The sequence below is a fragment of the Chionomys nivalis genome, chromosome X (assembly GCF_950005125.1).
Source record: "Chionomys nivalis chromosome X, mChiNiv1.1, whole genome shotgun sequence".
In the NCBI taxonomy this organism is placed as follows: Eukaryota; Metazoa; Chordata; class Mammalia; order Rodentia; family Cricetidae; genus Chionomys; species Chionomys nivalis.
Genome location: NC_080112.1, coordinates 33852936 through 33877212, shown reverse-complemented (window position 1 = coordinate 33877212; position 24277 = coordinate 33852936). Strand labels below are relative to the sequence as shown.

The 24277-nt window shown below is 39.5% G+C and overlaps 1 pseudogene; it reads right to left on the bottom strand.

Moving 5' to 3' along the window:
* Nucleotides 1–506: 506 nt before the first annotated feature.
* On the bottom strand, nucleotides 507–1430 carry LOC130868009 (60S ribosomal protein L6-like; annotated as a pseudogene).
* Nucleotides 1431–24277: the final 22847 nt, after the last annotated feature.

Sequence of the window (24277 nt, the reverse complement as noted above, 5' to 3'; positions counted from 1 at the left end):
AACACAGGTCTTCAAAAGATAGAACGTGTGAGGGGTAGAGTTTTCCCTGAGAACATCTTCCCTATTGTCCTAGTACAGCACAGCAGGTTTCTCTTCAGTGGTGTTGCTGTCTTAAACATCACAACTGCTTCCTCAGTACTAACAGAAATTTCCTGCCTTGAAATTTCCTCTGTCTGACAATTTAGCTCAGTGTCTTTAAGTTTAATTTTATCCAGATATTCAGTACAAGATACGAAGAGAGTCAGACTCTTGATTAACACCTAGTCCAGTTCCTGAAAGACTCCTTTTTCTCCTCTGAACCCTGATGAGCTAGGTCTCTACTCTCTGCATTTCTCTCAGCTCCCAGATGTTCAGTCAAGCTCTGCTTCCAGCATCCAATGGCTTCTGTAGCCCAGCATAACAAACTCTGCCACATTACAGACACAAAATAATTCCAAAGGCCTACAAACCACACGGCCAGGTTGATCACAAGAGCCCAACTTCTTCTTCTTTTTTTTTTTTTTTTTTTAGACACATAAAGCTGTTTAATTAGGTCGTCAGCAATTTAGAAAACCAGTTTGTGAGGATACATCCCGTTCGTCAGAGAGAACTGAGAGCGCAGGTAGCCCTGCAGCTGAGGAACAGCTTTGATCTTTGGCAGAATCTGTGAGTCCACCGCTTTCTGATCAGCCTTGCGCTGCTCTGTAATCTCGTATTTCTCCTTCTCTGTGTCAAAGATCTCGCCCTCCTGATGCCTGGGCTTACGCAGCTGCTTTTTTTTTTTTGAAGTAAGCATCAGTCAGGTGTTTGGGGATTTTAACTGTGCTGATATCAACTTTTGTAGAGGTGGTGATGACAAACTTCTGATGTGTTCTTCTCAAAGGAACTCTGTTGAGGGCAAGAGGTCCTGTCACAAGCAGTAAACCACTGCCCAGCTGCTTCAGGAAAACCACTCTCTTGCCCCCGTGGCGCCCAGTAAGGATGATGAGGACAGTCCCAGGAGTGATGCTGGCACGCAGGCTTCTCACGTGCTGACGGAAGGGCTTTTTGCCATGGCTCAACAGCTTCCGAGGCACATCTTCGGTAGGATAATACCTGGGCATTTTTCGAAGCTTAACCACCCGGGTACCACCATTCTTGTCACCACCAACTGGTTTAGTGACAGTGGCAAGGACCTTTTCCTTTTTCTTTTTCTTTTCAACCTTGTTTTTTGCAGCTGTGTATTTCCTTTTGTACATGGCCTTTCTGGAATACATAGCAGATCGGGAGTACCTGCCAATCCCTCTAACAAGGACTGCATTTCGGCTGCAATGGGGCTTCCCCTTCTTGAGCTTTTTAGCCTTGGGGTTACCCTTTTTGGCTGCACCAGCGGCAGGGGCATCACAGCCACCCTTCTTGGCTGCAGGTTTCTTCTCTTTTGTATCAGGTTTCTCGGCTTTTTCACCCGCCATCTTGCAAGATGGGAAAGAGAACTGAGGTCCCGGCTTCCGGTCTATAAGCAATCGAGCCCAACTTCTTATACCATTTTCTGTCTTAGTTTCTTATCCTAGTGCTGCAATAAAATACTCTGACCAAAACAACTTAAGAGGAAAAGAGCTCATAATTCAAGGGAAAATTCACCAAGGCAGGGAAACCAAGATGGCAGGAAATTGAAGCACCAGGTCACACTGTCCATCGTCAGGAAGCAGAGGATGAATACACATTAGCTCCTCAGTTCTCCTTCTCCATTACACCGTCCACTCATACTGTCTAGGGAATGGTTCCACCTATAAGTAAGACAGGCATTTCCACATCAGTTAACCCCTCCTGGGCATTCCCAGATGCTGTTTTCCAGGTGACTTTAGATTCCATCAAGTTGGTAAAACTAACCATCACAACTTCTGACACCTCAAACATCATGCTATCTACCAATGGATAGGGATTGGTATGATTTAAAATAATTATTCTCTGCAGCAATACCACTTCCTGGTATGGTTCCCAAAGAAATGAAAGCAAGATGTCAAAGAAGTCTTTGTACATGCATGTTCATAACAACAGAATTTCGAACGGGTGATCTGTGAAGCACACACATCCTTTAATAGATGACCAAGCAAAGTGCAATATGCAATATTACCCAGTCTTACAAAAGAAGGCAATTCAGATCCATGCTACATCAGAAATGAGCCTTGAAGACATTATGCTAGATAAAAAAAAGACAATACCAAAAGAATAAATAATATATGGTCCTTAAGAAGACTCAGGAAACAGATGGTAGAATGGTCCTGGCTAGGAACTGGCGGGTAGGAGAAAATGGTTAGAAAGCAGAGGAGAAAGGAGTACAGAGCTTTGGTTTTGTAACATGAGGAAGTTTTGGAGATCAGTTGCTCATCATTGTGAACTTACTTAACATTACTGAAATGTAAATTTATAATGTTAAATGGAAGTTTTATTTTGGGGGCTTTACCACAATTAAAAACAAAACAATTAAAAATCATTATTTTCTGCCACCATGAATTCAATAATCCTACCACTTGAATTCACTAGTCTTCTGTTTAGAGACATTGTAATAGCTCATCTTGTAGAAGTGTGTTTACAACAAGCTTTCTGGATAATATATTCTGAATGCCTAATTGACTAATAAGTTTGGCATTACGTCTCAGCTACATAAATCTTGTATTTTCCCAAATATCCATATGTCAAGGGACTGTAGTTTAGTGTCCCATATTGTGTAGATCCAAAATGTGCTACAAATTCTCATCCAAACTGTAGCCGTTGTGTTAGGAGATAAACAATTCATATGGAAAGAGGACATAACAGATGCTTCAACAGCTCCTCTAAGACCTGATGCCTGCCACAACTCTTTTTCTCTGTCTCATTTACCTTTTTTCATAGATATCTGATGCTCAATGAATGCTGATATACAAAAAGAAACAAACAATCCCAGACTGACTTAAGGGATATACAATCTGTATAGTCATAAAGGGGCTTATCTCATAGAAGGGTACTGTACTTGAAGCCATGCTGGATACCACTCTCTTGAAACTCTTAATAATTTTACCTTTGAACATGTTATGGTTTGGATAGGAAGTGCCTGCCAAACAGATGTATATTAAAGAGTTAACTCCAAAAAGAAGGTCTCTGGGGACAAATCCTCCAGGCCATGCCTTGTCCTAGGTGGTCTCTGTTTCACCCTCTGTCTCTCATTCACTATATGTAAAATGTGTTGCTCTCCTCTACCTCCTCTAACACGATGGATGGTCTGAAACTGTGAGCCCCTTCCTCCTGTTAGCAGTTTTCCAAGGCCAATGAAATGGTTTGGTGGGTGACATAATGGGTACGGTAAGCATGGCAACCATAATGTGGTCCTCTCCACATGTATATGGTGTCTCATGGGTGCCCCCCACATCATATATGCGAAGAATAATGCTTTTTAAATTATTAAAGTAATTTTCCAGGTATTTGTCTACAGTGATGAGAAAACTGACTGCTCACTTGTGTTTTGCTAGTAAGGTTTGGTAGGATAATGTGAGGCAAGCAGATGCGTTTGCTATGTGTGTCTCTTAGTTCCTCCTGCCTCAGCATTTGCCATTCATAATGCCTACTGAACATAGAATCCAAGTGGACATACAGTATGTGACAATTCAGTGAACTCACTCAAAAACTGTTACATGACAGCCCCAAGAAGCCACATTTTCTATCTGAGCCAGCACTTACATAAACTTCAAGAAAAGCAATAATCTTCCAAGAAATATGGAGAACTATGAGATTCTGCTTCTGTATTGGAATTCCCTATGTTAAAGAAACAATGACCAGCAGGAAAATAAGGTTGGGCAACTCAAGGTTTCGTTTCCTTCTACTCTTTCCTTCTTCATCAGAAAGCCACAGATAGAGAGTGGTGATAAAATGTGTGTCTAGGAAGAAGTGAGATAAAAGCGGTTGAGTTAGTTTAGAGTAGCATTTCCACACTTCAGGGAAGAGCAAAATGCACAGAAATGTATGAGATGTAAGTCACATAATGCTGGTCTTTCCACTAACATTCTTATATTTACATTTATAACTCACACCATGCTATACAAGAAGAGTGGAAAATTCAATCCTAATAATTCAATTTTTTTATTTTTCCCTACTTAGAATGTCATTCAATATGAGAAATACTATGAAGAATCAATAATGAAATGCAGAAAACAGGAAAAGTCTATCAGCCCAGCCCTATGGTACTTGTTGACACACTTTCTGAACAAAGTATCCTGTACTTTTCTTTCACACTGAGACCCACAAATGGTCTAGCTGACTCTGACATCTACCCCAGCTCTTACTCAGCATGATGTTCCAGAGGGTGGAGAGAATCACACAAGGATTTCCCTGTTTGGGAGGGCTTGAAATAAAATTCATATCTCTGTTTGCAGAGCTAAAAAACCATGAGACAGTCCTTCAAGTTTTTTTTTGTTTTTGTTTTGTTTTGTTTTGTTTTTCCTCCTAACCCATGCTGGACATGTGGTTATGCAAAAAGGATTTGAATGAGCTACTCATATCCAAAAGGTTCTATGACAACCAGTTTGCTTCTGTGATGTTAACCAACAGCACCTGTACTAATGCTTACATGTGAAAGGAAGTTACGAACAGATGGGGTGCTAAGAGTAACTGTCACCAGTCATGGAAACCTGCCTTCTTTTTATAGCCTCTGGTGTAATTATCTGCCCACACCCTGCCCAATTTTCAGGTTTAAGTACAAGACAACATTTGGTATGCATTTCCTGTAATAAAGAAGCATGTGATGATTATTCCCAAGACGTTATTTTTAAGGCTATTGTGAGCTGTGGTCTGTCTTTGGTTTCTCCTTTAAGCGAAAAACAACTTGACTCAAAGCATCACTTGATTCAAGTTGGGTAACCACAGCTATTGTGACCAACTCCCTGAAGGAAAATAAATGGGGACAAATTTACCCCACACTTCTCAGACACCAAAGTATTACATGACTTGGTGACTCCTGGGACAGACCAAATCTTGTAATACTAAACACACACACACACACACACAGATACGAGAGGGAGAAAGAGAGAGAGAGAGAGAGAGAGAGAGAGAGAGAGAGAGAGAAGAGAAAGAGAGAGAGAGAGAGAGAAAGAGAGAGAGGTATACATTCATACCATAAGAATGAAACTAAGAATGCAAAACTATGTTTTTAAAACTGGCATGATTGCCTTTTTATTTGAATATATATAACTTTGCCGATTTTGTGATGGACAGGCTTTTTGTTGTGTGTATATGTATCTATATTTGTGACTAAACACAACTTGAAAATCAGTGATGTTGACAGATAATTACTTTTTTCTCAGCCTAAACAAAGGTAATACAGCATAGGTTGATGTTATTTATTAAAAGAATAATCCATGCACGTATCGAAATTGGGATCTTGTAATAGAAAAGTCAATAACATAGTCAGTCCATGGGCAAATCTGATTTGTGCTCAAATATTCTGTCCTGTGCCCCATGCTTTTCTGAAGAGGTTATTGACAAAGTAAGCAGTGAGAATATGGCAAATAAAGGCAGACTCATCCTAGGGAATTCCCTGAAGTTTCATTCCCAAAGTAAGAGAAAGGCATTAATAGTGAACAGGCACATCAAAAGTAAAGAAAGACTTAGGTATGTGGAACTTCCTGGAAATCTTTGAATCTACAAAAGCTATTAAGATTTATTTACATGGTTCTGGATGGATGATTCAAGATAACTATGTTTGAAATCAAGTGCAGTTTATTTAAGCAGCTATCTGACCCATGTTAGGAGGCAGGGGTTCTTTAACTCTATACTGGATCAATAAACCCCAGTCAGTGTTTATAATTGCTGTTAGACTGAAGCATATGAAAATACTCATCAAACTATCATATGGTTTAACTTAACAGTTAAATATTTATACTTATTATTTTCGTTAAAAGATGACTTTCTTTTTTTAATCCATTTAAATAAGAATTTGTTTTACTAAATAAAATACTGAGAACTTTTGGAAGTTGGTTGAGTCTGTCACACAGAAAATATATCAACTTGACTATGCCCAAAATCCCAGAAGGGCTTATCAAATCCATTTCCTTCAGGAGGTGAGTCTGAAGCAGCTGATTAGACTATCTCATCTCTTTAAAGATAGCTTTCTTTATGCCGGAAAAGAAAATGCAACTAGACAGTGCTCTCTTGGAAAAGATAAACTGTGCATGAGTTAGAATGAGCCAGTAGACTTCCAGAATCTTCTCTGAGGCTCTTATAGAGAGAGGAGAGTAAAATGGAGCGTGAGGTTCAGAAGGCTGTGCACAAAACCTTACAAAACTATTAGCATATGAAAAAAGTTGAAAAAGATGAAGGGCTGTCCAACTAAAACCAGCTGGTGCCACTGGCACAGGCTCACAGGCACTCCAGGGTGTCTGAAGGTGACCTGTGGCTCATTAAGATGCTGGCGAGACATTTAATGCATAAAGTTGTATGTAGGAAGAATTACATGTAACACACAAAGCATGGTTAGAAAAGTCCATTCTGTCCAGATGAGTCAAAAAAGCCTGTACTATGCAAACAAGCCATAAATCAAAAGCCCCAGTTTATACAGCCAGGCCTTGGAGCTGCTTAGCTTTCTCTCTGCTCAGGTTTTCTTCCTCCCTTGAAAATTTGTCATTATTAAAAAGCTGTTTCTGTTTCTGCTGCCACTGTGTGCCTCTGCTTAATTCTTTGGGGAGCAGAGAACCTAGAACCCCATGTTATAGGCCAAGGCTGATATGGTTCTGTGTTTTCCTTTTGAGCCATTCTGGTATATAGTGAGAAAACAGTTGCTATAGCTCTGCGTGAGGATTTTTTTTCAAAACTTATTAAAAAGAATCATGTGTAGAATCAAGGATTTGATTATAATAATGTTGTTCTTAACCAATTACATAATCAAGCATATCCTGGGAATTATGTTTACGAGAACAGGTTGCAAATGTGATCCTCATATGACAAGAATCATATGAATTCATGTGAAACAGCAGAAAAATGTTGGAAACAAATACTCAAAAATAGCACTATTCACTTAATAACAGGTCTATTTGGTATAATGCTTACAAACTTGCTTCTCAATTTTTGGATTTCAAATGAAAATTGTCAGGCGCTGAGGCAAGATGGTTCAGTGCATAAAGGTAGTTGCTGCCAAGGCTGAGTGGAAAGAAGAAAATCACTTCCTGGAAGTTGTCCTTTAATGTCCACACATACATGTAGACATACAATAATGAATAAATGCAATGAAATTTATAATAATGCAAAAATGAAAAAACACTTTAATTTCCAGCAGCCACATTGGCTGCCACAGCTGTTTGTCACTCCAGCTCCAAGGAAACTAACATCTTCTGGCCTTTATGAGCACCTTCACACACATCATACACACACACACACACACACACACACAGAGAGAGAGAGAGAGAGAGAGAGAGAGAGAGGCAGAGAGACAAACACACACATAGACACAAGGCTCATAGACAGACACACAGAGAAAAGCAAAAATAAAAATAAATCCTCAAAACAGAAATTGCTGCTTTGAAAATATTCATGCATGGCTATTAAGAACACAATTGCTATCTATCATCTCCACCATTTAAGAAAAGCAGAGACATTTTGATGTCAAAAATGTTTTAGTTTTGAAAAAAATCATTACATTGTCTTCAGTTTTCTCATTTTGCTACCAATTGCGGAAAATATATTAAGAATTAGCTTGGGTCCATGGACTTAATCAGCCTTCGTTGGTTTAACAATCCATATCAATTATTGGATATTTACACATTCTAAGTACTATGCTAAGAAATATGTAAATCACAGTTTTGATACCATAGCTGGGAATGATTATTTTCATTTTATAGATAAGAAAACAAAGAGATTTGATAACACTTTAAAACCTGTTCTTGTAAAATCAGAGCAAAGTCATACAATCTAAAGAGATTTCCAGTTACTTAACTGGTAATAGAAATAATGGATTCATATGTAATTTCCAAAGCTTAGACTTTTCTTCTCTTTTTTTTCTGATTGACTCAGAGCTAGAACCCAGGGCTTTATGCATGCTAAGCAGAAGTTCTGCTAAAGGGTCACACACCTAGGCCCAAAGTGTAGATTATAGTGTTTATAGATTAGAGTTTGCAGAGCCGCCATCTTTATGAAATCATTCAGAATTGCAGATAAAATTTCAGAATTGTCCATGTGAGCTGGAAAAGTTTCAGTCCTGAAACAGATACCATAGGAAGAATTCTATTTTACATTAAAATCTGTAGTGAGTATTTCTCTGTCCCTCCAGCCAGCTCCCAAACAATGACAGAAAGACTTCTATTAACTATGAAACCTGTCCAACAGCTTAGGTTTGTTTTTAGCCAGCTCTTATGACTTAAACTAAACCATCTCTATTAATCTGTGTGCTGCTCCAAGTCTCATTTACCTGATCTGTGTACTGTCCATTCTGTTTCCCTGCTTCACTGCGTCTGGCTAGTGACTCTTACCTTCTTCTTCTCAACATCCTGTGTGCCTGAAAATCTTGCCTATTTGCCATTTAGCTATTTATTAAACCAATAAGAAGGACATATCTTCCCGGTGTACAAAAACATTATCTCACAGCATTTCCCCCTTTTTGTCTAAATAAAAAGAAAAAGGTTTAGCTTGAACACAGTAAAGCTATGTATAATAAGAATAATTATCAGGTAAGAATTAAATTAACAATGATTAGTTCATTTGTATTTGACAATATTGGAGATAAATACTTTATTATTTATCTTATCTTGGTAAGTTCAAAGTTCTACACCTAATTTATCTTTTATTATAACTAAGGAAAACTCTAACTATAGGTATTTAGTCTTAATCTATCAAAGATACCAGAAGGATAAAATATTACCTGAGTAAACAGTAAGTGCAGTACAGTCTACTTTCAAAACGAAGAAATGACAGAGACATATGGCTGCCTGGACAGTCACCCAAAGGTTTCTTTGCAACACTGGGGCGTCTATCTTCAGCCTACAGGCCTAGAATATTTGATAGACTTTTCTGTGAAGCAGGAATTTTTGAAGTACTGTCCTACCATGTCTTGGAAAAGTTGGCAATTGCTTTCTTTTGTGTCCTGCCCTCCCAATTTGGACAGCATTTTGTCAGCAGTTAAGTCAAGGGCAGTGACTAGCTCTTATCACAAGTAAAACAAACTCCATATGGAGGTTCTATGATACTCATCATCATTTAGCAATGTACATAGGCTTAAGAAAGTAAAGAAAAGGGTACAGTCAGAAAAAAGTAAATAGTTTATAAATAATAAAGCCTTTAAAGAAAGATAACATACAGATTTTCATGGAATCACGCATGATCTCTTCCCATTTAAGGACTTATTTTGTATTAAAAACATATGGATGCAATAACTATTTTTTTACTTTTATTTTTTTTATTAATTAATTTATTTAATTATTAAAGATTTCTGCCTCTTCCCCGCCACCACCTCCCATTCCCTCCCCCTCCCCCAATCAAGTCTTCCTTCCTCCTCAGCCCAAAGAGCAAGCAGGTTTCTCTGCCCTGTGGGAGGTCCAAGGACCACCCACCTCCATCCAGGTCTATTAAGGTGAGCATCCAAACTACCTGGGCTCCCACAAAGCCATTACGTGCAATAGGATCAAGAACCCATTGCCATTGTTCTTCAGTTCTCAGTAGTCCTCATTGTCCATTATGTTCAGCGAGACCGGTTTTGTCCCATGCTTTTTCAGTCCCCGGCCAGCTGGCCTTGGTGAGTTCCCGATAGAACATCCCCATTGCCTCAGTGTGTGGGTGCACCCCTCGCAGTCCTGAGTTCCTTGCTCGTGCTCACTCTCCTTCTGCTCCTCCTTTGGATCGTGAGACTTCAGTCCAGTGCTCCAATGTTGGTCTCTGTCTCTGTCTTCTTTCATCGCCTGATGAAGGTTAATATTCAGGGGGATGCTTATATGTTTTTCTTTGGGTTCACCTTCTTATTTAGCTTCTCTAGAATCACGAATTATAGTCTCAATGTCCTTTATTTATGGCTAGAAACCAAATATGAGTGAGTACATCCCATGTTCCTCTTTTTGGGTCTGGCTTATCTCACTCAGGATAGTGTTTTCAATTTCCGTCCATTTGTATGCAAAATTCAAGAAGTCATTGTTTTTTACTGCTGAGTAGTACTCTAATATGTATATATTCCATACTTTCTTCATCCATTCTTCCATTGAAGGACATCTAGGTTGTTTCCAGGTTCTGGCTATTACAAACAATGCTGCTATGAACATAGTTGAGCATATACTTTTGTTGTATGTTTGGGCATCTCTTGGGTATATTCCCAATAGTGGTATTGCTGGGTCGAGAGGTAGGTTGAACCCGACTTTCCTGAGAAACCGCCACACTGCTTTCCAAAGTGGTTGCACAAGTTTGCATTCCCACCAGCAATGGATGAGTGTGCCCCTTTCTCCACAACCTCTCCAGCAGAGGCTATCATTGGTGTTTTTGATTTTAGCCATTCTGACCGGTGTAAGATGGTATCTTAATGTTGTCTTGATTTGCATTTCCCTGATTGCTAAGGAAGTTGAGCACGATCTTAAGTGTCTTTTGGCCATTTGAACTTCTTCTGTTGAAAAGTCTCTGTTCAGCTCAGTGCCCCATTTTATAATTGGATTGATTAACCTTTTACGGTCTAATTTCTTGAGTTCTTTGTATATTTTGGATATCAGACCTTTGTCAGTTGCGGGGTTGGTGAAGATCTTCTCCCAGTCAGTGGGTTGCCTTTCTGTCTTAGTGACAGTGTCCTTTGCTTTACAGAAGCTTCTCAGTCTCAGGAGGTCCCATTTATTCAATGATGTCCTTAGTGTTTGTGCTGCTGGGGTTATAAGTAGGAAGTGTTCTCCTGTGCCCATGTGTTGTAGAGTACTTCCCACTTTCTCTTCTATCAGGTTCAGTGTGTTTGGACTGATATTGAGGTCTTTAATCCATTTGGACTTGAGTTTTGTGCATGGTGATAGATATGGATCTATTTTCATTCTTCTACAGATTGACTTCCAGTTTTGCCAGCACAATTTGTTGAAGATGCTCTCTTTTTTCCATTGTATACTTTTAGCTCCTTTATCGAAAATCAGGTGTTCATAGGTTTGTGGGCTAAAGTCAGGGTCTTCTATTCTATTCCATTGGTCGACTTCTCTGTTTTTATGCCAGTACCAAGCCGTTTTCAGTACTGTAGCTCTGTAATAGAGTTTGAAGTCAGGGATGGTAATGCCTCCAGACGATCCTTTATTGTATAAGATTGTTTTGGCTATCCTGGGTTTTTTGTTTTTCCATATAAAGTTGATTATTGTCTTCTCCAGATCTGTGAAGAATTTTGATGGGATTTTGATGGGGATTGCGTTGAATCTATAGATTGCTTTTGGTAGAATTGCCATTTTTACTATGTTGATCCTCCCAATCCAAGAGCAAGGGAGGTCCTTCCATTTTCTGGTGTCCTCTTCAATTTCTTTCTTCAAAGACTTAAAGTTCTTGCCAAATAGATCTTTCACTTCCTTGGTCAGAGTTACCCCCAAGGTATTTAATGCTATTTGTGGCTATCGTGAAAGGTGATGCTTCTCTGATTTCCCTCTCTGCTTCCTTATCCTTAGTGTATAGGAAGGCAACTGATTTTTTGGAGTTGATTTTGTATCCTGCCACATTACCAAAGGTGTTTATCAGCTGTAGGAGTTCTTTGGTAGAGTTTTTGGGGTCGCTTATGTATACTATCATATCATCTGCAAATAATGAAAGCTTAACTTCTTCCTTTCCAATATGGATCCCCTTGATCCCCTTATGTTGTCTTATTGCTATTGCTAGAACTTCAAGCACTATATTGAAGAGGTATGGAGAGAGTGGACATCCTTGTCGTGTTCCTGATTTTAGTGGGATGGCTTTGAGTTTTTCTCCATTTAATTTAATGTTAGCTGTCGGCTTGCTGTAAATAGCTTTTATTATATTTAGGTATGACCCTTGTATCCCTAATCTCTCCAAGACCTTTATCATAAAGGAGTGTTGAATTTTGTCGAATGCTTTTTCAGCATCTAATGAAATGATCATATGGTTTTTTTCTTTCAGTTTATTTATATGGTTGATTACATTGATAGATTTGCGTATGTTGATCCAGCCCTGCATCTCTGGAATGAAGCCTACTTGACCATAATGGATAACTTTTCTAATGTGTTCTTGGATTCGGTTTGCCAGTATTTTATTGAGGATTTTGCATCAATGTTCATGAGTGAGATAGGCCTGTAATTCTCTTTCTTGGTTGGGTCTTTGTGTGGTTTTGGTATCAGGGTAACTGTAGCTTCATAAAAGAAATTTGGCAATGACTCTTCTGTTTCTATATTGTGAAATACATTAAGAAGTATAGGTATTAGCTCTTCTTGGAAGTTCTGGTAGAATTCTGCATTGAAACCATCTGGCCCTGGGCTTTTTTTGGAAGGGAGATTTTTGATAACTGTTTCTAATTCTTCGCGACTAACAGGTCTATTTAGATCGTTCACCTGGTCTTGGTTTAGGTTTGGTATATGGTACTTATCTAAAAAAGTGTCCATTTCTTTTGCATTTTCCAGTTTTGTGGCATACAGGCTTTTGTAGTAAGATCTAATGATTCTCTGAATTTCCTCTGTGTCTGTGGTTATGTCCCCCTTTTCATTTCTGATCTTATTTATTTGCGTGTTCTCTCTCTGTCATTTAATTAGTTTGGATAGGGGTTTGTCAATCTTGTTGATTTTCTCCAAGAACCAACTTTTTGTTTCATTGATTCTTTGGACTGTTTTCTGTGTTTCTATTTTGTTGATTTCTGCCCTCAGTTTGATTATTTCCAGTCTTCTACTCCTCCTGGGCGCGTCTGCTTCTTTTTTTTCTAGAGCTTTCAAGTGTGCTGTTAAGTCCCCAATGTATGCTTTCTCCGTTTTCTTTAAGTGGGCACTTAGTGCTATGAACTTTCCTCTTAGCACTGCTTTCATCGTGTCCCATAGGTTTGAGTATGTTGTCTCTTTGTTTTCATTAAATTCAAGGAAGACTTTAATTTCTTTCTTAATTTCTTCCTTGACCCAGGTGTGGTTCAGTAGTTGACTGTTCAGTTTCCATGAGTTTGTCAGCTTTCTGGGGGTAGCATTGTTGGTGGCTTCTAACTTTAATCCGTGGTGATCTGATAAGACACAGGTGGACACTGATATTTTTTTGTATCTGTGGAGGTTTCCTTTGTTTCCAATTATGTGGTCAATTTTCGAGAAGGTTCCATGAGCTGCAGAGAAGAAGGTGTATTCTTTCCTATTTGGGTGGAGTGTTCTATAGATGTCTGTTAAGTCCATTTGATTCATTACCTCCAACAATTCTCTTAATTCTCTATTAGTTTTCTGTCTGATTGACCTGTCCATTGGTGAGAGAGGTGTGTTGAAGTCTCCTACTACTAGTGTGTGTGAGTTGATGTCTGCCTTGAGTTTTAGCAATATTTCTTTTACATAAGTGGGTGCTTTTATATTAGGGGCATAGATATTCAGGATTGAGACTTCATCCTGCTGAATCGTTCCTGTTATGAGTATAAAGTATCCCTGTCGATCTCTTCTGATTGATTTTAGTTTGAAGTCAGTTTTGTTAGAAATTAGTATGGCCACACCTGCTTTTTTCTTAGGACCATTTGCTTGAAAAACCTTTTCCCAACCCTTTACTCTGAGTAGATGCCTGTCTTTGTGGTTGAGATGAGTTTCTTGCAAACAGCAGACTGTTGGATCCTGTTTTCGTATCCAATCTCTTAGCCTGTGCCTTTTTATTGGTGAATTGAGACCATTAATATTAAGTGATATTAATGACCAGTGGTTGTTAACTCCGGTTATTCTTACTGCTTTTGGTAGAAGAGTTTGTGTGTCTCCCTTCTTTGAGTTGTGCTGTTGAAGGGTCGCTAGATGCCTGGGTTATTGTAGGCAGTGTTGGCAATGTTGGATTCCTTGGGTTGTGATTTTCCTTCTATTACTTTCTGTAGGGCTGGATTTGTGGCAACGTATTGTTTAAATTTGTTCTTATCCTGGAATGTCTTGTTTTCTCCATTGATAGTGAACGATAGCTTGGCTGGGTATAGTAGTTTGGGTTTGCATCCATGGTCTCTTGGTTTCTGTAGTACCTCTATCCAGGACCTTCTGGCTTTCATGGTTTCCATAGAGAAGTCAGGTGTAAGTCTGATCGGTTTACCTTTATAAGTTACTTGGCCTTTTTCCTTTGCAGCTCTTAATATTCTTTCTTTAATCTGTATATTTTGTGTTTTGATTATTATATGGCGAGGGGACGTTTTTTTTTGATCCAGTCTGTTTGGTGTTCTGTACGCTTCTTGAATATTCAAAGGAATATCTTTCTTTATGTTGGGGAAGTTTTCTTCCATAATTTTGTTAAAAATGTTTTCTGGACTTTTGAGCTGTGCCTCTTCTTTTTCTTCTATCCCTATTATTCTTAGGTTTGGTCTTTTTATTGTGTCCCATATTTCCTGAATGTTTTGTGATGAGAATTTGTTGGTTTTGGTGTTTTCTTTTTTTTTTTTTTTTTTTTTTTTGGTTTTTCGAGACAGGGTTTCTCTGTGGTTTTTGGAGCCTGTCCTGGAACTAGCTTTTGTAGACCAGGCTGGTCTCGAACTCACAGAGATCCGCCTGCCTCTGCCTCCCGAGTGCTGGGATTAAAGGCGTGCGCCACCACCTTGGTGTTTTCTTTGATCAGTCCGTTTATTTTCTCTATGTTGTCTTCAGAATCTGAGATTCTTCTATCTCTTGTATTCTATTGATTATGCTTGTTTCTGTAGTCTCTGCTCGTTGACCTATATTTGCCATATCCAGCTGGTCCTCAGTTTGTGTTTTCTTCCTTGCTTCCATTTCAGTTTTCAATTCTTGGACTGTTTCCATTACCTGTTTGATCGTTTTTTCTTGGCTTCCCAGGGTATCATTTACGTATTTACTCATTTCTTCAAACTTTTTGTTATACTTCTCATCCATTTCTATGAGGGCGTTTTTTACATGTTGTTTAAGGGACTCTATTGCTTTCAAAAAGTCAGTTTTTTCCTCTTCTCCTGTGTTAGGGTGTTCAAGTCCTTGTGTTGTAAGATCATTGGGTTCTGGTGTTTTCATGTTGTTTTTCAGATTGTTGGGTGAATTCTTGCCTTGGCGTCTGCCCATCTCCTCTTACCGATGCTATCTATTGGGTTTGATTTAATTGTAGCGGGGCAATCTGCTCTCAGTGCAGGCTTCACTGTTTCTTGCCCGCACTATCCTGCATCCAGTGCCTCCGCCGCCCGGGCCTGCCTGCCGGTGCCTCCGCCGCCTGGAACTGTCTGTGCGCCGGTGCTTCCGCCGCCTAGGCCTGCCTGCCAGTGCTTCCGCCACCTGGGCCTGCCTGCACGCCGGTGCTTCCGCCGCCTAGGCCTGCCTGCCGGGCCTGACTGCCGGTGCCTCCGCCACCCGGGCCTGCCTGCGCGCCGGTGCTTCCGCTGCCTAGGCCTGCCTGCCGGTGCCTCCGCCGCCTGGGCCTGCGTGCTGGTGCCTCCGCCGCCCGGGCCTGCCTGCGTGCCGGTGCTTCCGCCGCCTAGGCCTGCCTGCCGATGCCTCCGCCGCCCGGGCCTGCCTCGGATGCAATAACTATTAGTGAAAAATGAGGACATGAGTTTGGAGAGTGGGAGGAGTATAGTGAGGGTTTAGAGGAAGAAAAAGGAAAGGAGAAAAGTTGTAATTAAATTGTAATCTCAAAAAGAAATGAAAATGTATTAGAGTTTGAGAAAGCATAGAAAGGGCTTACATAAAATATACTGTGTGTGTGGACTCATTAATAAACATTTTAGCTCTTGGTATTACCCTTTCTTTTCTCCTTTCAAAATGTTATGCTATACTCACACATGCATTTCTTTACTTATATCTACATATACATTATAGGTTAAGATCTGCATATGAGGGAGATAGTGCGGTGTTATTCTCTCTGAGATTGGCTAACTTTGCTTAATATAATACATTCTAAGCACTAATTTTCTTACACATTTTGTGGTTTCATTTTTGTTTAGAGATGAATTCCATTTTGTATATATAACAGATTTTCATTATCCCATTCAAATAGATTGGTTCCATTTCTTTGTTATAGTGAATAGAGCAACAACAGACATGGAGGTGTGGTAGGTCATAAAGTGAAAGAGCTGGAGGCATTAATAAATATTTTACATTTGGAACAGCAAACAGACTAACTCAACGGTGTATTAAGAAGTGCCTGAGTTAATGGGAGCTCAGGAAATCCAGCTGGGCTGGGACTGAACGAGCATGGGATCAAACTGGACTAAATGTGGCTAACAATTGGGGCAGACTGAGGGGTCAATGACAATGGCACTGGGATTTGTCTCTACTTGCTCACAGTCTTGCTCGCATTCACTCAGTTTTCCTCAGAGCATGGCAAGAATCATGTCAGTGTGATTCATCTTTCAGGAAGGAAGTGCAGTGTATAACCACAGCCCAGGCCAGAGAGATGACTTGGCTCTAGAATGCAGTAGAAGTTGGGGCTGTCCAAGGGCAGAGCAGTGGTTGTAAGCTGAGTAAGAACTGTGTCACCAGCCCTCCCCCCCTTGATGGGCACAGCTGAATAGAGCCTTGACAATTATCTAGGTCAACTTATTCCACGACTTGATCCCATCAGATGTAAAGTATTACAGAGTTCCAAAAGACAATCAGTCTCTCCCCTGATCCCATTTACTCTCAACTCTAGGAGGGGCAGTAGTTACTTTATTGGCCTTAATTAAAATACAGGTGGTTGATGCCAAGGTTTTTCCTTCTTTTTTTGAAGATAATAGTGCTAACTCATTTGTAGTTGGTGCCTACAAGTTTTTGATAAAAAGCTGGGTAGGAATTCAATCCTTTCACTGCTCTTCCTATGTTCTTAATAGCAAATTTCACCACTCAAGACCTTGGTGATGCTTTTGCAAGTTAGATACTGCTGCTAAAATAATTTGAATATCAAAATATTTAAAAAGATTTCCAATCTTTGCCTACTTTTTTTCCTATTTCTCTATTCAGAGAAAGTAGAAGAGGCTTAAGCTATAACTTCAAAAGTCACCAATGATGTGAATGTTTACCTATTCCAAGCCTGGCATATAGTTCTAAATAAGTTATTACCTTTTTAAAGAGCAGCTGGTATCTTCCACTACATGTATCAAATCCCAAATGAAGCAATTAGAAATTGCAATCAAGTTTCTTAAAAGGGTTAGTTAAGATTGCCTTCTCATTTTGCTATCAGAACCATGTCTTATTCATTTTAGAGTGGCTTACAAAGGGCAGGTAACTTTGTGCCCATGGAAGGTGATAATTAGTAGAAATCTTATTTCTTAAGTTCAGCTCTTGCGTTGAATAATAATCTCATTCGGCAGTAGAATTGAAGGAAAAGCCCAACAAGAGGAGAAAAGAAAACATAGTTGTGCTTCTTGCCACAAGGGATGGAGAAAAAAATGAGAGTTGTGGCTAGTAGACTAATGGCTTCCCCCATAAAAGGTGCCTATGTCTTAATCCTCTGAATCTGTAAAAAAAAAAAATCTTATGTCACACAGCAAATAGGAATGAAGAATGCATATAGAATCAAGGTTGGTCATCAGCTGCTCTTAAAACAAGAAGATTTTCCTGGAATATCTAGTTAGACCTAGGTGTTATATTACTTTTTTATGAAGACAGGAACAAATTGTTCACCCCAGGTAGGGCACCAAGAGCAGACTAAAGAATCTACACAGCTCAAATTCAACCTTGTGAAACAATAAGTTTCTTGGAGGAGGGAGAAACTGATTTTTATGTTTTTAGTAAACCTGTATAATTAAATGGGTGACTCAAAAACAGCAGCTTCACTGAAAAGTCCCTCATCATCCATCATGGCTAACAACTTCATACCACATAGAAGTTTCATCAGAGTCCTACTTTCAACTATCCCACTTCCTATATAATATAGCACTGACCTCCAGCCCTCAACCACCTATAGCTAAGAAGCAGGTAAAAGAGATAGGTGGAATCTCAGGTGAGGATCTGATAATTTTCCTTCTCTTCTACTATAGAGTATTGGTAGCTTCACTGCCATTACCATAGATAGACTTAGCTTTCATTGCCATGGCTCTCAGGCGAAGGTTATCTCTACTCCTTGATGGTCATCTAATTTTTGGAGGAATAGCTATATTAACAACACTAGGTCATCACAATGGTTACTCAAAGTACAAGTGGAGGACACAGAGGTGATATGGAAGTGTTCAGAGTGAAGTTATTTGAGAAGAACTTGAAGTGTTGTTAGCTGTGAAGGTGGAGAATGGGTACTATGCACTAAAACACTGGCAGTCTTTACAAGCTGGAAAAGGTGAAGAACCTTTTCTCCTCTAGATCCCGCAAAATCGACATTTGTGCATTTCGATTTCAGCCTACTGGACCTTAACTAATGAGACTGTGTCACAGTTTTACTCTCTTCCACTGTCAAATCATAAATTGGTGTTACTTAATCCATCTTGGTCTGTGTTTAGGTTATGACATAAACAGAAAAAATAATTAAAAGACTTTGTCCCATTTTAGGTCTGTGATAGGCTCTTGCCAGTGAGTGCACTGAGCACACATGGGACAAGGTCTGGTATGAAGCTAGAGAGCTGAAAAGGAGAATTCAGATGCCCCTAGGTAAAAAGCAAAACTTGGAGATTGAAGGACTCTATTACAAGTGACTTTAAATCACCATAGGACAGCTAAATTGAGCTAAGCAAAGTAGCAGATGTCATGATTCCTATATGCTGCTAATTCACACCTTTGTCTTTGATTAAGAATCACCGTGTAAGGTGCTGTCATACAGTTCATTAGTAGAGGGCTTCCTTAGTATGTTAAAGGCCCTTGGACCCATCTCCAGCCCAGAACTAACATATGATATTAAGACTTATCTTAGATTGAACCTTTTAATCTCCAATACATAACTAATATATGAGATCAAGATCCTTAGTTCCATCTCCAGCACAGAACTAACATAGGAGATCAAAATCATTCTAATTGCAATATTATCCTTCTTAAGAATCAAACAAGAATGCTATACAAGTATAACACAAATAAGTCAGCCTCAGTGAGGAATATCTGAAATGTGGGTATAAGAGATAGAGAGATGTGCTCTCACATATGTTTTCCTTTTCCCTCATCATAATAGATATTTTGGGTGTACAAAGCTACTCAGCTGTTCTTGTTTAGAGTTGTGGCAATGTGATTAAGCTCTAGCCAATGGCTAGAGGAAAAGGCTGAATCAGTTCCTTTTCTTACTTTCTGCTGGCTGGAATATGGATGTGGAATGAACTGTTTTGGACCCTGCAATGAGAGCACCGGCCTGGACATGGTAAAGTAATGCAACCGTGTCTGAGAAAGTCCTATATAAACTCATATTTCTATGACAAGGAATAAAATTATCTTTGGTTGTTTCCAATATTACTGAAGGTCTCTATTTTGATGTACTAAACAAATGCACTGACTATATCTGCAGATGTGTTTAGCTGGGTTCTTTCAAATTAAAATAATAAAATAATAATAAACATAACTCTGTCAACTGTCTTAGTTACTATTCCACTGCATGGGAAAACATTGTGACCAAGGCAGCTTATAAAAGAAAGCATTTAGTGTGTGGGTGCACCCCTCACGGTACTGAGTTCCTTGCTCGTACTCTCTCTCCTGCTCTTGATTTGGACCTTGAGATTTCAGTCCGGTGCTCCAATGTGGGTCTCTGTCTCTGTCTCCTTTCATTGCCTGATGAAGGTTAATATTCAGGAGGATGCCTATATGTTTTTCTTTGGGTTCACCTTCTTATTTAGCTTCTCTAGGATCACGAATTATAGGCTCAATGTCCTTTATTTATGGCTAGAAACCAAATATGAGTGAGTACATCCCCTGTTCCTCTTTTTGGGTCTGGCTCACCTCACTCAGGATAGTGTTTTCTATTTCCGTCCATTTGCATGCAAAATTCAGGAAGTCATTGTTTTTTTACTGCTGAGTAGTACTCTAATATGTATATATTCCATACTTTCTTCATCCATTCTGAACATAGCAGACAATGAGGACTACTGAGAACTCAAGAAAAATGGCAATGGGTTTTTGATCCTACTGCACGTACTGGCTTTGTGGGAGCCTAGGCAGTTTGGATGCTCACCTTACTAGACCTGGATGGAGGTGGGTGGTCCTTGGACTTCCCACAGGTCAGGGAACCCTGATTGCTTTTAGGGCTGACGAGGGAGGGGGACTTGATTGGGGGAAGGGGAGGGAAATGGGAGGCGGTGGCAGGGAGGAGGCAGAAATCTTTAATAAATAATGGCAGCTAAAAACAAAAAAAGATCCGCAGAGTTCCACAAAAAAAAAAAAGCATTTAATTGGGGGCTTACTTATACTTTCAGAGATTAGTCCATGACTATCACGGTGGGGAGCATGGCAACAGGCAGGCAGATATGGCACTAGAGCAGTATCTGAAATCTTACATCACGATCTTCATGCAGGAGACAGTGCAAGAGTGCAAGACTTGGCCTTGTATAGGCTTTTGAAAATTCAAAGCCCACCTCCACTGACACACCTTCTCCAACAAAGCCACACCTCTTAATCCTTCCTAAACTGTCTACCCACTGGGAGCCAGAATTCGCATATGAGCCTATGGGGGCCATTCTTATTCAAAACCATTTCAGTTAACTTTGACCTAGGGGTGACATGTTTTTTTTTTTTCCTCCTGACGGTAATGATTAATTTTGATTTTTAACTTGATGGTATTTAAAATCACTTCGAAGATCAGGAGTGATAATGAATGAGTTTCTGGGAAGGTTTAACTGAGATGGAAAGACTCAACCTAAATGTGAGCATACCAGGCACCGAATCAGAGGAAGGCAGTAAGCCAAGAACCAGCATTATTCCCTCTCAGCTTCCTGACTCTGGATGCAATATACACTCTCTCTGTTGGCCCTATTGCTAGAGTACTTTAATTCTCACCACAGCTTCTCCACCATGGAGGACTTTATGTACCCTTGCCTCTAGTGGTCAAATAAAAAAATATCCCTTACTGTCTTAAATTGCCTTTCTCAGGAATTTTGCCATGGCAATGAGGAAAGTAACTGATACACTTGACAATAGCCTTTTCTTCACTGTATTCACTAGTCAATAACGCCCATTTAACTGCCTTACAGTCATGTAGGTGAGAAATCCAGCACCACTTTTGCTGGATTAGAATTAAGATGTTGGCAGACACAAAATGAACTCCATGTTTTTTCTATGTACTTTTGTATTGCTTTGGCATTTTTTTTTGTCTTACTGGTTTTGTTTACTTAAAAAAAATAGTTTGTCTGGTTTTTTTTCTTTTATTGAGAGAGAGAGGAAAAAAAACATGAAACTGGGTGAGGAGGGAGGTGGGGGGAATTCTGGGAATAGTGACAAAGGGAAAAATATATTCAAAATATATGCTTCTGACAAAACTAAATAATTAAAGAAATGATGTTGGCAGAGTTGTGTTCCTTCTTCAAGGATCCAGCAGAAGGGAGTGCTTCCTATATGATTCCTTGTCTTTCTAGTAGCTATAGGCCATCAGCTTTTCTTGGTTCATGGGATTCTTCCTCCATTTTGAAAGCTAGCAGTGTTGAGCTAAGACTGTCTCATACTCACATCTTATCTCTGCTTCCCCCTTCAACAGTCAAGAACACTTCTGATTAAAATGGGCTACCTGGATAAACCAAGGTCATTTCTCCAATTCTAAGCCAGCTGACTAGTAGCTATAATGCAATTCTATTTATGTACTCAATTCCCCTTTACCATGTGATCTACTATATTCACAGTCTCTGGGGATTAAGGCATGGTTATCTTTGGAAAGCCATTCTTCTAAGCATTGTCCATCCTGCAACAATTCTATTTATGTGTGTACATGTATGTACATCCACTTCCTACCTTTTTCCAATGTGAAGCCTAGAAGCTATGCCATCTTCATATCAACTGAGCACACTTAGCACCTAGATTTTGGTTTCTATCTCCATAAAAGAAACATGAAGTCCTTGGAAAAGGGGGCGACTGCAGGGATATGACAGAGGAAGTTCAAGCAGGGTGGATCAGTCCACTGAGTCAGAAAGTCAGGAAGTACTCAGAGAAGGATAAAGGGTTTTCCAGAGTACATAGGAGCCACCTTGGCCATTATTTAATCTGAGACAATCTAATTTGAAACTAAACAATGATTGTAAAGGATGGTAAACCAACTGTGGCGGCGTAAATGAATGCAGAAAGATTATAAAAATATATACAGCTTTAATAAGGAAATAGACTTACAGGACCACAGGTTCCCGTGGAGAACAGGAAAGGCAGAGCAAAAAAGGGGCTGCTGGGATCACGCCCAGCAGATTTATCAGTAAACATTAGCCAAAGGCGAACATGCCCCCAATGGGTGGGGCTATATCCCCTTTAATAGGACAAAAAATTAGGTAGGCGGAGTAGACAGAACAGGATGCTGGGAGAAAGAAACCGAGTCAGGAGTCGCCATGATTCTCCCACTCCAGACAGACGCAGGTTAAGATCTTTCCTGGTAAGCCAGCTCATGGTGCTACACAGAATATTAGAAATGGGTTAGATCAATATGTAAGAGCTAGCCAATAAGAGGCTGGAACTAATGGGCTAGGCAGTGTTCAAAAGAATACAGTTTCCATGTAATTATTTCGGGGCATAAGCCATGCAGGCGGCCGGGTGCTGGGGACACAGCCCCGCCGCTCATATTACAACAACCAACTGCATAAAATAAAAACCCTTGAGTCTGTCTATGTAAATAAGTAAATGCCATTCAAGGGAAATTTCTTTCATATTAGGTCACAACTAGAATTATAATGAATAATAGAAACAGAGAATCTCCATTTCACATTACCATAAAAATAACTGATTTAATGACTAGAACCAGTCACTGATGTCCCATTTAAGCAGAGTATGGTAGAATACTTTCCCGTGATCTATGTAGACATAAAATAGCATGCAATTCCATTGTTGCTCTTGGAAAATATGATCCAGGCGCTCTTGACTTTCCTAGATGTACAGAAGTGCCTTGGTAGACTATGAAGGCCAAGCATCTAACATACACAGCTGGGAATACATGTACTCAGGGGGAGAGGCAAGAGGATAAGCACAAGTTTGAGTCCAGCCTACATTGACTGTAGGGAGATTATGTCTCAGGAAAAAAGAGAAGAAAAAATAAAAAGCAGAACTTAGCACCCAACACTTAAAATACAGGGGTATTTAAGGAACCTAGCACACACAAGTGAGTGGTATTAGAATCAGGCATTGTCATTAGCATTTAATTTGCTATTTAATTATGTTGTTTTAATAGAAAAATAGCAATTGTACACATATATGAGGTACAATGTGATGTTTAAAGATATCATTTGGATGATTATCAATGATAAACTAAATGGATCTACCATGTTGTTTCAATTTTTATGAGATATTTGAAATTTGTTCTGTAAACTATTAGAAAATATACAATATGATTAACACAACTTTTTTTCTTTCTCCAACTGAAACATAAGCATTCTAGAATAATTTCCCTTCCTCTTTCCCCCAAGGATCCTGTGAATCACTATCCTACCTTCTGTCCATTCTGTCTTAGCTACCTACCACTGATGTTATTTTAGTTATCTATCCTTATCTACCCTGTTGTACAATAAATATGGAAACATATTTGTCCCATCTTGCCGAAACTATGTACACTTAGATGAATAGCTCCCATTCCTCTCCTTCTACCTGCAGTCTTTGGAAATCAGCAATCTAATCGTTACCTCTGTCAATTCAGTGTTTTCAGATTTCATATATGAGTGAAATTATGGAGTATTTTCCTTTTCTGTGCCTGGATTATTTCATTTGGTGCACAATATCCTCTGTATTGATGCATTTCCACAAATAACAGAATACCCTTATCATTTAAAGACTGAATAATATTTCATTGAGTATATTTACTTTCTTTTTTCACTCACTAGTTGAAGGATATATGTTATGGTTCCAGCCACACAGTGGTAGCAGGCACTTCCGGTTCCAGGTCCATGTATGTACAGACAAGCACTCAGGCAAAATACTTAGCCTCCCCTGGACCTTAAAAGGCCCTGCATGATTTATGTGCAGCATGGTTGCATCAGCTACGTATGACACAGCTACATAAACCCTTGCGTGCATGTGTGAGCTCTGTCATCTGCTATGATGTAGCTACATAAACCCCTGTGTGCATGTGCTAGGTAACCTTTAAAAAACGTCCCCATGCTCTCTTTCTCCACACCAACTTTCCGAGGCCTGCATACATGTATCTCTCCTCTAATAAG